The sequence below is a fragment of the Haliotis rubra genome, unplaced genomic scaffold (assembly GCF_003918875.1).
Source record: "Haliotis rubra isolate DU_JTF1 unplaced genomic scaffold, ASM391887v1 Scf522, whole genome shotgun sequence".
Taxonomy (NCBI): domain Eukaryota; kingdom Metazoa; phylum Mollusca; class Gastropoda; order Lepetellida; family Haliotidae; genus Haliotis; species Haliotis rubra.
This window is the reverse complement of record NW_025767216.1, coordinates 505,879-521,835: the sequence shown is the minus strand read 5'-3', so window position 1 is coordinate 521,835 and position 15,957 is coordinate 505,879.

Here is a 15,957-nt window from a genome sequence, read left to right as displayed (position 1 = left end):
CATACCTGTTTCCCCAACCCCATACCAGACAACAACTACGAATTAACACATACATACCTCAGTTCCCTTATCAATACCAGACAACAACTACGAATTAACATATACATACCTCAGTTCCCTTACCCCATACCAGACAACAACTTCGAATTAACAAATACATACCTCAGTTTCCCCAACCCCATACCAGACAACAACTATGAATAAACACATACATACCTCAGTTCCCTTACCCCATACCAGTCAACAACTACGAATTAACACATACATACCTCAGTTCCCTTACCCCATACCAGTCAACAACTACGAATAAATACATACATACCTTGGTTCCCTTACCCCAAACCAGACAACAACTTCGAATTAACAAATACATACCTCAGTTTCCCCAACCCCATACCAGACAACAACTATGAAAAAATACATACATACCTCAGTTCCCTTACCCCATACCAGTCAACAACTACGAATTAACACATACATACCTCAGTTCCCTTACCCCATACGAGTCAACAACTACGAATAAATACATACATACCTTGGTTCCCTTACCCCATACCAGACAGCAGGTACGAGCTGTGACATAATACCATATTTGCCGTACACCACCCCAGACAGCAGGTTGACCTGTCACACATATATCTTATCTGTCACTCGTGATTACATGTACGTCAAATACATGTACAGTTATAGGATGATACTCAATGCATGGTGTACTCTATATATAGAACAGCTATGAATGGACAACGTGACTGGATGATTATCAGTGGTAAATGTTGAAAGTGGATGCATAGGCGGTGTCTAGGTGGTGTTGGCGTGTTAATTGATGACTGACAAAACTTGACTAACTCTGTCTTCATCTGAATTATTATCCGAGTTCAATCCTCTTACCAAGATCAACAATTCATACAATGAGAGGACTGACACACAGAATTATCGCGTTATATATCTAAAACCCAAGGTTAACCTTTGTCATTGTTAGACTTCTATCAGGCACCCATAGCCGTTATTGTCCTATCACTCGCGGGCGGATAACATCTACATTGGTGGTGGTGAATTGAAATGAGAGACTAATTGAAACCCGCGAGGTGTTAAAGTTTCTCGGTTTGTTCTTGACCGGGGCGAGTTTCCAGAATAGACTCAAACATCTAGCGATTTTGTTTCAAGACACATGCACGCTCTAGTCCATCACGACTCCATCTAGTGGTAGTAATTTCGTGCACTGAAATTCGCCTTGTGTCATCAGCAAGAGAAACGCTGTATATCGTGCATGCACCGTTTTTCTCATTATCCTATTGTGTCAAAGTGCTGACAATTAGCTTGATCTGTAGGTCAAGATGGTTCGCTTTGTATTACTGTCTATAGAACTGAGATGCACAAGACCCCTCCCTGTGAAGTTTCAGTAGAATTGATGATGAAAAGAATTTGTTAGTACCGCGACAGTTCGTTTAAGTATGCATACGTGCCACATCATCAATAGCTTTTAACATGTTTAAGGGTTTGCAAAATTCGTTTACATCTTAAAGCGCACCACTGTACGCAACGGATTTAGTTGGAATATTTCATGTAATGGGTGTTCGCGTTACATTTAATGCTACAAAAACAGAATACGAACTTAAAATTGGAAATAATAATAACGCTTCGGATTTTATTTTAGATTTTGAAACAGTTTCCAAATTAAAAGCGTTATTTATCGACTTTTTCCAAGAAGCTAGAAATTTTAAATCTAAGACATACAACGTAACCACGTGTTGTTTGTTGAGTCATATTATAAAAAAATATTCATTTCACTTTCGATCGACTGTTTCGATCACTTTCCATTCAAAAGACAGACACTAGCTCTGTTGTCATATTGGATATGGATGACATGAAAACTATTGTTGAATATCTGATTAAAGCCGATGCTATTGTGGAGTTTCACCGAATCAAAGAAGAATTTAAAGATAACTTACAGAAGGTAAGTATATTCATTATTTATATAGAGTAGATGTGTCAGTACTCTATCTCTTTTTTGTTTAATCATTTTGTGCACTTTACCTCATCAAAAGGACTATCATGTGCAGGTATCCTCAATGTTTCCACTCTTATTGAAATTTGTTATTATGTGAGTGCTGTATCAAGTGATAGGTCGTTAGATAGAATTATAGCAGTTAGGCTAAAACGAAAATTGTATTTGGAACGTGCATAGTCTTTATACATATGCGATAGTGAGTTCACTAGCAAACTGAGGGAGATTTTGTTGCTAACAATAAATTTTAAGCCGCGTGATTAGTGATCTGTTGAAAAGCTGCAGAATCTAACACGCAAGTACTTTGCATCAACTTCTATCATCACATATCTTATCACAATCACGTACACGTATTATCTATCATGTGATACAGATTCATTTATCTGTCTGATAAGTGGTTTATAATTATGTTCATGCGATTGTCTTGAACAAAGGTGATATTCACAAATTTATACATCTTGATAGGTGTAATAAACCGCTCAGATAATGATCTTGTGTACCGTATACTAGGCGAGTATGAACAACTATTAAGAATTTCTACTGAGAACGAGAAAATTCACAAAAGTGTTCTTGCTCTCACACTTTTTATATCACCCACATCGCGATACTGTAGGATAAATTTCATATTTATTGCTATATACTATTATTGCTAAGATGCGGGAAAATACCGCTGTGAAGTTAGGGTTAATATATTGCAACAGGTCACCGCCGCATTTAAATAAAATCATGCGTATTACTTTAAGGTGTTAAGATTTAAAGTTCCTTTGACAATATCTCATCAATATCGTACCTAAACACATTGATTAACTAATGTAACTTAAAATTTATTCTGCACAAGTTTTAAAATATATGTACGTTTAAAATGAGTACTACTAGCATCATAATGTCTTATTAAGATGGACGGCATCGGTGTAGTTATTCTGTGAATTAATCTAAAACGATATATGAATGGTGCTTGCGAGACGTTTCACCGAGGAAACACGTGATCCCCCAACTCACACAGCCATTGTTCGCGACGTGCGCGCACGCACACACACACACACACACACACACACACACACACACACACACACACACACATGCCCCTCATCAGACTTACCCACTCACGACGGGGTACACACCAGCAATGAATAGTCTTGATATAATTTATCATTCGGATGGTGAGTGGAATTCGGAAAATGTCCTAAAAAACATCACGATTTGAAACTATTATCTGAAATAAATTTTCTGCCGAAATCGTTTAGGAAAATTTAGGAAAATATTTGAAACGGGCAAGAGTAAGTGAGGTTGTCACTATTGGTATAAATTTAAAAATTTTCTTTCCAAAATTTTCCCAAAAAACATTTTTCTGGTGTTGTCCTATTGCGCCACGGATATCTTGACGAAGTCGGAGATTGACGTACTTTTAATGAAAGTTTCCTCCCGTTTGTAAGGTATGAAAATCGTTTATGGTTTAACCAGAATGTGTACGTGCAATATCCCTCACCCACATTCCTTTCTTGTCGCCGACACGAGACTGTGTGTCGCCACTGTCCTTAGTCTTTGAACATCATATGTTACATTGTTGCTGTTTTCACGTGCATTATTCTCGCGCGTGTACTTGGGTCGTATTTCATTGGTTGATTGAAAACAGTCAATCAAAATGTTTATGGTATAATAGGAAATAACTCGAATTAACCTTTCATTCAAGCAAAAAATGATTTGTTTGATGCTGTTTGCGTTGAGCGGAATGGTATCCCCAAACCGTGTAAGTCATGCGTTTCGGTCTCCTGGTTTGATCACGTTGTCTATGTGATGGTATGATCAAGTCTAACTGACTGATATATTTTGCAAGCATACTCTTGAAGTAATACATTAACATTAAGTGTATAACCTAGTTTTTACCTCCAACCAGCGTCACTGTGATGTTATACAGCTAAACCTAGAACTAGGTCACTGTCGCCAGCAAGCCTATGTGTTCACTATACTATATACAGTCTTACCGTCGTGAAAGATCGTGTGTTTGTAGGCTGCAGTGGGTCATCCTGAGTGGGTTGAATAATCCTGTGACTACGCACACTGTTGCTCTCAACCAAGGAACACGACATTTACGCATATACTCCGTGTACAGAATACTTCATAATATTCTTAAGGCTGAAAACGTAGAAAACATTACCTGTCACCTCTTAATGTTTCCAAACGACTACATTTCTCAACAAACCTAGCTGTTCACACTGCTATGCGACTCGTCCGCCAGCTCTTTACACAAGCCTCTCATCCGCAGGAGAAGGGGGCGCGTGACACCACCCTGAATTCTCACTATGTGACACTATTTAACACTCGTGTGGATAGCCAATGCAGGGCGACATGACTACCTCGCTCTTGCACGAACGTCCCCTCCGGTTGTGCAGAACTTAGTCAAAGAGTCTTATAATCTAAATGGGGATATTTTCTTAACGGTTCCGATCGGATTCGAACTCTCACTACGACACACTGACAAGACACGTTAACTACCACACCGCAAAATACACAAACACTGCGACTCCGTCTAAGCAAACCGTAATTCTAGTGTTCTTGAAGCATGGTGAAAGGATAACAACAACAATACGGATGTTATGTGTATTTATTCATTCGGTGTGAGCGTATTATCTTTAGAAATCTCCACAAGTTGGGTCTGTCACTTCTGATTTACTTTTGTGCGCTGTTGTTACCTGTAAACAAAATAAATAAATGAACAAGATCACTTAATGGAAAGTGAGGGATAACGTCTCTACAGCAATAAGTAGTTTATTTTTCCTCCAATGAGAGTAAACACGTAGAAACTAGATGGAAAACGATGATATCAAGATAAATCAAGGAGACAGAATTGGACACTTAAATAGCACCTTAAAGGTCACATGCAACGTAAAACACAACTTTGCAGATTCTGATACCTTTCGGTTTGGACTTACCGAAACAAATCATCAAAAATGCAAATTCAACTTATAAAGTTCAAAAATAACACAATGCAAAAAAACGCGCGAAATCGGAGTTCAAACGATTCACTAATTTTCCCCCGACTTATCGGGGGAAAACTGGTTTCAACAGCTGGGCTGCGCTCATAGCACGTGCGCAGTGAAATAGGTTCGCGCAACTTGGAAGCTGGCTGTCCCATGAATACTCGGTGAAGGCTTTGGTGTGAGCTATTTTCCTAATGTTTTGTTGATATCTCACAGGCGCGAGCTTTTTATATGTTATGACAGTAAATAAACAGTTTATATAATTTCATTTGTCTATTTCACCACACGTTCTTCTTACCGAGTTACTTTCTCCGTTCGATACTTAAAAGCATTATTTAGCGTAGACAGAATTTCTAACTGTGATATAGATATGTCGTTGTCACAGACAAAACTCAATGTCTTATTTTATTGACACCTGTGTGTCTGCCTGCCTGTCTGCTAATGACAATATCCAATACACAACTGCAATCACTGACCACATGCAATTTGAACTTAACACCAGTCAGGCTATACACCATAAACAAAACGCTTGCATTTATGGCCCGAGTTCGGTCTCTGTCACATTATGTAATTGCATAGACAGGCAGGTGTGATACTTGAACACATGACATGTTATGATGTCTGTTGATTGCAAAATGTTATACACAAAAAATGAGCATGTATTTACAAAACCCAACATCTCTATATATACACACACAATGAGCCGTGGGAGCAACTGCAAATGAACCAGCCGTTACACTTGAGTGCACACCCTCCGTCTCTGACTGGGTTCGGTATCCCGGCTGCTTCGTTTCTTGGGAAGTAAACCCAAGTACACAATATTGCACTTTTGATTTGCGATTGTACGTTTATAATTTTGTTTATATCCTTTTCATAACCAGAAATGTATATTATATGTCATGAATAAGTGATAATTGTGTTTTAATTATGTTTGATTTTTTGGTTGCATGTAACCTTTAAGTTAACAGTGATTTTTTACAACATCAATGAACATTGCGTTAACTGTAAGAACCTTCCAAGCACAGAATAGCTTGAAGTACAGTTACATCACGTCATTGAGTTGATAGCGTACCATACAAATAATTTACGTCGCTTCACTCAGTTGTTAGCTTACGATATAAAATATTTTAGGACTACTCTGTTGGTAGCTTGCGGTACAGTTATGTATCACTTCATTGATTTCATGGCTTACGCATACAATATTTTACCTCACTTCCTGCACAGCTTGCCGGTAAAGAATACTTTTCAGCATTTTAGTATTTGTACATTATCAAACTGATGCATCACTTACCACGAACATATGGCATGCTTCTGATGGTGGTTGCTTTCCCAAACATTGGAGTAACTCTCCCAGTTTGTTTCATTTGTGTAGTGGGGATGCTGGTCATTCGTATATCCGGTGTGTTGTCGGTGTGGGAGGAGGTGGCATCAGTAGCGGTGTTGATGCATGTTGAATCTCGTCAGGTGTATCAATTTCCGGGATGGGAGGGATGTCTGGTATTGTTGGCGCAATATTTTCAGCCTGTTGCACGTACTGAGGTGCATCAGTCAAAAGTTGATTGAAGACATCTAATGTCATAGATATGCTCTTTCTCTGGTGTCTAGCATTCCAGTTCGTAAGGTGAATGTACACAGTTCAATTAAACAAATTGATAGACAAAAATGTTTGTCTGCAAACTGAAAATTAACTGAATCAGACATGATTTCAGCTTGGTAAGTCGAATGAACTGCAATGACAGAAGTGAGCAGACTTCGTAACTGTTCTCTGGTGAAAGCTGTATTTATAACTCATCATGATTTAGCACAAAATGTGCAGTACCTGGTCATGTCCAACCACAGTTAGTCACTATTACCAACCTACCTCGCTGACTTGCAGAAAAAGAAGTAGTGACTAAGGCTGACACGTCACTGTTCAAACGTGAACCTAGACACACCCCTCCCTCTTTCAATTAAAAAACCCGTTTTATCAATACGCCTACATGTACCCAGCTACCAACACCGATTAACAGAAAAGAAGCGAGTAACCGTGATGCAGCACTCTTTTTTTAGGAATAAAATGATAGGGTTATGTACAACTGGAAACACACTTCAACAGACCATCAAAAGAGTTGAGTCAGTCTCGGAAAGCATTCTTGTCTTAAGAGAGTTAGGACGTTTTGTTTTTTCTAACAGCGGACGTGCAAGCAACAGACAAGTAAGTAACAATCAGAATATTTTATCATTGTTTTTTTCTTTTATCAGTTTAAACCATATCATTGTTAGAAACGTTCTATCATAACTTTCATTATTTCAGATAATCAAAGTAGAAGTTTTCAAGAAAAAACATGCAATAGTGGATCGTATTCAAATTTTTAGTAGGTGAATAACTACGGGTAACAAAAGGTCTGAGCAAACTACATGCCCTGTCTTCCAATGTGAAATTTGCGGTCATTGTTTCAAACAAAAATGTCATTTGTTAAGACATCAGAAACATTGTGGACAAGTGAACACATTGTTTACCTGCGACATATATGTCAAAACTTGCCATCAATCTTTCCCAACCTCTAAAGCATTAAGAATGCACAAACATAAAACTGACCATGACATGACAGTGGTGGTAAAGGTAAACGTAGGAAAAAGGCTAAAAACGGCCACGGTATCTGTTCCTCCTCTTCCACCTAACACCCATCCTCCATCCGATAACACCTCACGATCATGTTCGAGACAGTCCTTACAGGGAGATGTCAGAGACTATGACTTTGACGGACGGAATAGCGCGGATCCACTGAATTTCAATCAATGAACAAAGTCAGGTTATTGATACAAGTGAGGATGAAATTCGTGAGAAAAAAGCAGTGAAATGGGGGTTGTGCCTCCATATAAGAATGGTTAAACCTAATCGTGAAGATGATAGTACAAGTTACCATGAGGCTTATTTCAGAAGTGTCATGACTATAGCTACAGAGGGAAGTGACTTAAATGAACAGTATCTTGAAGCCGTGCACAAGATGCTTCAGACGCTGGATGATTACGAGGGGGTTCATTCTGGTTTGAATATCTCCATTATTGTACTTTTGAAACTCACTGTGGTAAAGTTTCAACCTTTTAAAGGCGGAAGTTATATTCCACTCCCACAAACTCTTGTTAAGAAATCCAAAAGTATTATCAACATAAAAAATGATGATAACCTTTGTTTTGTCTACAGCATTTTAGCAAAACTGTTTCCGGCTTCTCATAACAAAGAACGTGAAGAGCATTATCATCCTTATTTAAAGAGATTGAATTTAGAAGGATTTATTTTTCCCATGACTTTAAAACAAATTCCACGATTTGAAGAAGTCAATGACATGAGTATCAATGTGTATGGATTTGAAGATAATACTTTGTATCCCATGTACAACAGCAATCTGCTAGATGTAGATGAAAACAGAAAGATTGATTTGTTGTTGCTTTCACAAGAAAGTGAATTGGGTAATTTTAAAGGAATCTTAGGGTTAGGAGAACCTGAACACATGGACGTAGACGTTAAACCAAATACACATTACTGTCTCATTACCAGTTTAAGTGGGTTAGTAAGAAACAAGCAATGTATTAACCGCACTCAGTTCATCTGTCGCAAATGTCTTTGGTGTTATACATCACAACAATGCTTGGATAAGCATAAAGACTACTGTTATGACAAGGCACAAAGAGTCATTATGCCTAACCCGGAGGATGCTGTGTATCAGTTTGGCTTACGTTCCCAAAGCAAAACAGCCAAGTTTGTTATCATGGCTGATTTTGAGTCCTTGCTCATTCCAGAAAGCAACCCAGGTAGTTCACGACTAAATAAGCATGTTCCTTGTGCTTATGCCTGCAAAGTGGTGTGCACGGAGGAGCAGTACTCTAAACCTGTACAAACCTATGTAGGAGAAGAGGCAGCTGAGCATTTTATTGACAGTATTTTAAGGGAATATGATAACATCCAGACTTTGTTGGATTCTATCAAACCAATGGAACTGTGTGAACAAGATAAGATAACCATCGCCAATGCTGCTCATTGTGGTTTGTGTGGATAACTTTTGAGTACTGACCGAGTGTTAGACCATGACCACCTGACAGGACGTTTTCGACAAGTCTTGCATAATAGATGTAACCTGAATTTTCAGTTACGCAAGAAAGTGGTTGTCATGCTTCATAACTCTGAACGTTATGATTTTCACTTAATACTGGAAGTAGCACAACACTTTGGCGACAGAGTCATTACAGTCATCCCTCACAATTCAGAACAGTTTCTGTCGTTTACAGTAGATAACAATTTGGTCTTTTTGGATAGTTAAAAATTTCTGAAAAGTTCATTAGATGCACTGACTCAAAGCCAATTGAACAAAGGTGTAGATTCATTTGTCTGTTTGAAAGAACATTTTCCCCATCATGGAAACATGTTAACAAGGAAACTTCCCTTTCCTTATGAATACATGGATGACTGGGAAATATTGAATGAGGTTTGTTTACCTTTCCAAGAATCCTTCTTCAGTTCTTTGTCTGATGAAAATATTGACCAGGAAGACTATGCCTTTGTTCATGAATTATGGAAGGAGTTTGACTGTGAAACCATGAGCGACTTTGTTCGGCTGTATGTGCGTGTTGATGTGCTGCTATTAACAGACATCATAGAGACTTTCAGAACAGGGTGTTTGACAGACTATGATCTTGACATTTGTCATTATTACTCCATGCCAGGGTTCTGCCTGGATGCTGCCATGAAAATCACAGATGCCAAACTTGATCTGTTCACTAATTTTGACACTTACAATTTTATTGAAAATTCCATTCGTGGTGGGGTGTCTATGATTAGCAAGAAATATGCAGTTGCTAACAATCATCACCTATCAGATTTGGATGCTATGATAGACACCTCCTTTCTTCTCTACTTTGATGACTCCCTCTATGCAACTATCATGCTACAAGCCCTCCCCATTGGAAACTATCAGTTCATCAGTTCTGAGGAGTATGACAGCATTGACTGGACAACTGTAGATACACAAGGAGATACAGGTTACATCCTTGAAGTGGATTTGTTTTACCCTAAACAGTTACACAAAGCTCATGTCGCTTTTCCAATGGCTCCTACACATGATGATATTCCCTACGATGAGTTTTCACCTGCTCACCAGGAACTGTTAACTCATTTTAACTCAGCCAAAAAATCATCGCGTAAACGTTCCAAGAAATCGTCCGGTAAAAAACTTTTCACTACTCTGAAAGATCGTTCCCACTGCGTGGTTTACGTCAAAACGTCGCAGCTGTATCTGATACATGGATTGATATGTCCAAAAGTACACAGAGTGCTCAAACTTAGACAAGGAGCATGGTTGAAACCTTACTTTGATCTTAATTTGGCTAACCGCAAAAATGCCAAGGATGAATGTGATAAAGATCGTTATGAACAATTGTGTGTTTGGACGGTTCTGCATGAATAAACGAAAACATAAAACAGTTCAGTTGGTGACCATCTTGGATTCAGCCAAATATGAAATTTACTCCTTCTTTTATGATGTCATGCAAAGACAGTATGGACCAGAAAGACTTGACCTTTTGATGACGGACACGGACAGTTTGCTCACGCATGTACATGCACCTCCACGTGAGCTCCTTTTGGATCCTTATGTGTTCATGAAACTCAATTCGCATTTGTTTGACACTTCAAACTATGCACCTGATGACCTCAAAGGGTTACATTCGGATAAAAATCGCAAGGTGACTGGTAAAATGAAGGATGAAGCAGGTGGGAGCATCATATTAGAGTTTGTAGGGTTAAAAAGCAAAATGTACTCTTTCCTGATGCAAAAATAAAAAAAATGTCATCGAAAAAAAGACAGCCAAAGGCATCAAGAAATTTCTCAGACATGACATGTATAAACAATCATTGTTTGATCAGAAGAGGTTCAGTTGTTCCTTTCACTTGATTGGATCACACAATAACACTTTGTACACTGAGAGACAAAGCAAAGTGGCATTGACACCAGTTGACGACAAGCGGTATCTGTTAGATGATGCTATTCACAGTGTCCAATATGGATATTCACCGAACTAAAACTTTGTATATACTCCCTATGTATGTGAAGACATCTTCACATGAAAACAGTCACAGCAAAAATAACTTCGTTTCCATTTTTGCGGAAACCTAATGGATACTGGGTAATGTACGTTTCCGCTAGGTTTCAGCATCCGGAAACAGACAATGTGAGTTTCCGCGTAGTTTACAAAACTGAAACTAACAAATCTAGGTTTCCGTCTGATTTCTACAACTGAAACTGTCATTATGAGTTTCCATTTAGTTTCAGGTCGCTGAAAGATTTATAGCAAAATGACTTAGTTTCCGTTGTTGCGGAAACCTATTGGATACTGGGTAATGTAGGTTTCAGCTAGGTTTCTGTACCCGGAAACTAACAATTCTGTTGATTTCAGCTTAGATGAAATGGCAAACTTAGCTTTGTGTTGTTCCATTGGGGGGGCTATATTAATTTACTGTTACACTTGTAAAATAATTTCTGTATACAGTATCCAGCTTGGGTCCATGCAGGGAGGAAAAGCAATAGCCCATTTTTATACTGTACTGTTAAAGTGTTTATGGTTATATGTTTTTAGTGTACATTTGTGATAGACTAGTTATTTTACTGTCTTTCGAAGACAGGTAAATTTTTTTTATATAATGCACACATTTAAATTTCCAAGGTTAGTTTCAGCGACTGGAAACTACCGGAAACCAACAAAGTTAGTTTCCAGAAACGGAAATTTAAAGTAAAGTATCATTGGTAGTTTCCATTGCATAAAGCAGCTGGAAACCATCATTGATGGGACCGTCAATGAAACGAACGAACGAAATTACTCCATATATACCAGTATATACAGCATATAACCGACATTAACCTACGCTAAACTGTCTATGTATTCCATGTATATAAGTTTCAGTTTAGTGATCTCAGTGTTTTTGTACACCAGAATTCAAATAAAAGATACTGTCACATGAAAAGAGGAATAATTTCAGGAAAAGTTAAACCATATGCATATTACGGAAACTTAAGATTCTACGTTGTCTCCTTAACGATTTGTTAGGTACACTCACAGATGCCTTAAACTTTTAAATTACTGAAGAACCGGTAAGGCTCCATTAGGTTTCAGTTACCCATTGGCTTTTCATTTGTTTTTCTCAAAGTGATACATACTAACACAACTAACTGGGAGTGGTTATGCACATTACACATATCTGTACTAAAAAAGGACAATAATTTCGTAAATGTCCAATAAAGAACATAATACAGGCTTCAACAAATTACACAGTAGACTTATAGATATAAAATATGTTTAAGTTTAACGTCATCTGCCAGTGGTGAAAAATGTTGGGATTGAAAGAAAATGAAGTCAATGAACGTTTTGCCTTTTAATTATAGCATTATCATTATTGATCCATTATCATATTTATAAGCACTTTGGAACCTCATAAATTTATTAAATGGCTTTCTAGATATGTCATAGAGTACCTAAAATATAAGGGAATCAGTTTACGACCTGAAAAACTAAGAGATCTTGTTGGGTACGCCCTGGATTGTCAGAAGAGGAGAGGTGGGGGCTTATAACTCACATGAACAATGTTGTTTGTGGAATAATTTTGTTGAATGCTACAAGAAAATGAAAACAAAATACAGATATCAAACTTAAAACCAACTAACGTTATAACAAAACTAATGGGCTATTACCTTGTTCGAGAAAAGTATCCATCAGTATCCACATAATGGAACGATATGCCATTCATCGGCAGCTGCCCCAAAAACTGTTCCATGTCACGTGACCGGGTTTCACTGAACACCAAAGATAATACACCTGACAAGTTTTACATAATGTCACAATTCTTTAAAACGGTGCATGTTGTTTTAAGGGATTAGCTTTCTGAAATACCTAGCGAAATAGGTGACACGAACTCACCCCTTGTTCACTTACATGATGAAAATCAATGAAATTGAACTCACTTAGCTTGTTTTGATTGATATGAGTAAGCACCAACTCATCAATTTTGGTACATAATATGCTGGCCATACTGGTCATCACTTTTATTATGGCAAAACAGCAGTTACATGTGTAAAGTAAAAGTTCATTCCGACTTCACGAGGCTGTATGTATGGATGGTACATCTTGGATGTCCTGGGTATGTTGTAGAGTCTCAGCTGTCTCCACTGTCGATGATATAGTCACCAAACATCCTGACATACGTAACCACGAACGTGTCAACAATGATATAAAGGTATAATTTATAAATATCCGCTGTGACAATGAATACAACATGTAAGATAAATATATTTTACAATACCACTGATGATTTGTCAACAGGAAGAATAAATGTACTTGCGTTCGCTGAAACAGTTTCATACTTAATGAAACTGCAGTGTAGACTGGATGTGTACTATGTACATGTATTATGAAATTGTTTTATCATTATGATGATTAAAATAATTTGTCCCAAGATGTCATTTTAATGGATTTTATTGTTGATGCCATGTCATGAATATGTAAAATATTATCTAACATCTGGTATTTTCTACGGATATCACTTCGTTGTACAATTTATTTTGTTTTCAACTTGGGAATTTAGTGTTACCTGCATGCCTATCATCACAGATTATGTCCATTGTTCTCCAAGTGCGGTCAACCTGAAAATCCCTGTGTGTCGCCCATATTGTTGTTACAAACATCACAAATACTAAACCTTTTCAGTATACGTTAGTAACTCTACAAACATAAAGACTATCTTTTGACGGGCCCTTTTGACAAAGACGTCGTGCAAGATAAAAGTAATAAATCAATTAGCGTGTTATCGGTTAATCCTTTCATCTGTGTTTGTTTTTTTAACTCAGCTGATAATTCCTTTTGCTGCTCCTGCATGCATATATTACATAACATGTAGTTCACTAGATGACCATCAAGTGAATGATGACAAATAAACGGGTAAAATCGTTGTATTGCATGCAATATTAATTGCCTACAGAATCTTAGGGAACTACGCTGTGTGGTTTTAAAATAATAGGTCATCAACCATCACATTGTTCTTGATATGATTAAATATCAGGTAATAGTTTTAAAGAAATACACAGAAATAGGATCAAATTGGATCGGTCATATACGATCAACGCATCGGAAAATCTGAAAAAAAGCTTATACTGACTGCTGGAGTACTTTATTACGGGAAATACATCCACTGTTCTTATTGTTTCATTCTTTAGGTTGAGGAAATTCTGCCATGGTTGACAGCTGCCCAGTCCCTGGGTCCGTCACGGTCGAGGTAGCATGTGCTGCAGTCAGACCACATACTAAAATTGTTGTCCCGAAACCGGAAGCGCTTGATTTGGAATGAATGAGGCGTCGCGAGATGTGACGGACATTGTAAAAACAAACAATTTACATAAACACATATTGCAGTTATCAGTGTTTTTCCAAGCTTATGAAGGGTAAGCAGACTATTGGCATGTTAACAATAGAAATGAAAAAAGCAACCTAATTGACTACCCATAAGTCTTTGTTTGAAATGCCGCCATCTTTGTTCAAACGTACACGCGCGAGATTGGAAAAAACTTCGTTGTTGTTTCCAAGTAAGTCTATGAGAGTAAGGTAGTAGAAATGGCAGTCTGTATACTTGCTATAGTTTTCTTGACACATGGCAACAAACTTGACAATCGAAGCTTTGGAAACAAGGATCCGGGAACTCAAGCGATCTCAACGGAAACCCAAGACAGAGAAATTGGCAGGTAGGTTTCAGATAAAATTAATTATTTTCTTCTTATCATAGCAGTCAGTTTGCATCGAATTAAACGTTTTCGGTAGGACCCGGAACCTTTATCGTACATTAACTGTGCGCTCGCATTTCGATTTCTCCCACGGTTATAAATGTGAACATTGCATTTTGGTGTGAAATTTGTTAAAAAAACAACATTATTGTTGATACCAACTGAACATTCCGTTAAAATATAACCATAAGACAAGTATACCCTTGTGTTCCTGTACGTTGAGTCTGATGTTTATATAATTTTGATTTCCTGCGGCAGCTCATTTTGTTGCTGGGCACAACCAACACCATAACCAAATATTTATTCTTCAGTCATTTTTCTGAGTGTAATTTTGTCTCAGTATTATTCTTTTCTTGTCGGACTATTTCAATTATGTATCCAGCTATATTGGAACCGTGTACTGGGCGGCGTTTATATAAGACACTTGGCTTGTTCACCTTTCCAGGTTATTGATGGAATAAAAATATATTTTAAGAAATTGTTATACATGTATCCAGCAAGGCAACAAATATAGATGAAACCAGTAGTTCATGATATTCCGGTGGAAAATATTACCAATCGACATATGTTCATGATCCAAATGTGTGTCTCTTTTTGTTTTAGGCTATTGTGAGAAGAATCATGGAAAAGTTCCCGGAGTACCTTGAAAATCGATTAAAAGTTACTTATTTAAGGTAAAAAAACTTACCCCAAGTTTTATTATTGCTCGTCATCATAATCAAGATATATGTTGGGTTTTATAAGATTAGATACGTCAGTATTACAAAATACAATTAATTCGTTTCTTGTTCACCATTGGGTAAATCTAGCATCTAATTATTTCATTGTCAGGTATCTAGTACTAGCAGTAGAATTGACATATTTGCTGCATAATCATGTCTGTCATGTTAATAGAAAACTTCTCACGCCCGGGCTGTAATGCATATACATGTAGTTGATATACCACAATTACTTATTACTTGGTTTGATACATGATAATAATCAAACTTATGAATGTTTGTGTCGGATTGTAATAATCTATTATTGGACGAATGAAAATTAATTCATTTGCTTTTCTTAATAGAAACCTTTTGGATAATCTGGAGGAGCAAGACGGACGATCGACGTCGGCAGACTACAGGAAAGAAAAACACAGGAAAGATGCTAAAAGAAACAAAAGAATCTGATCTGTAAGTTC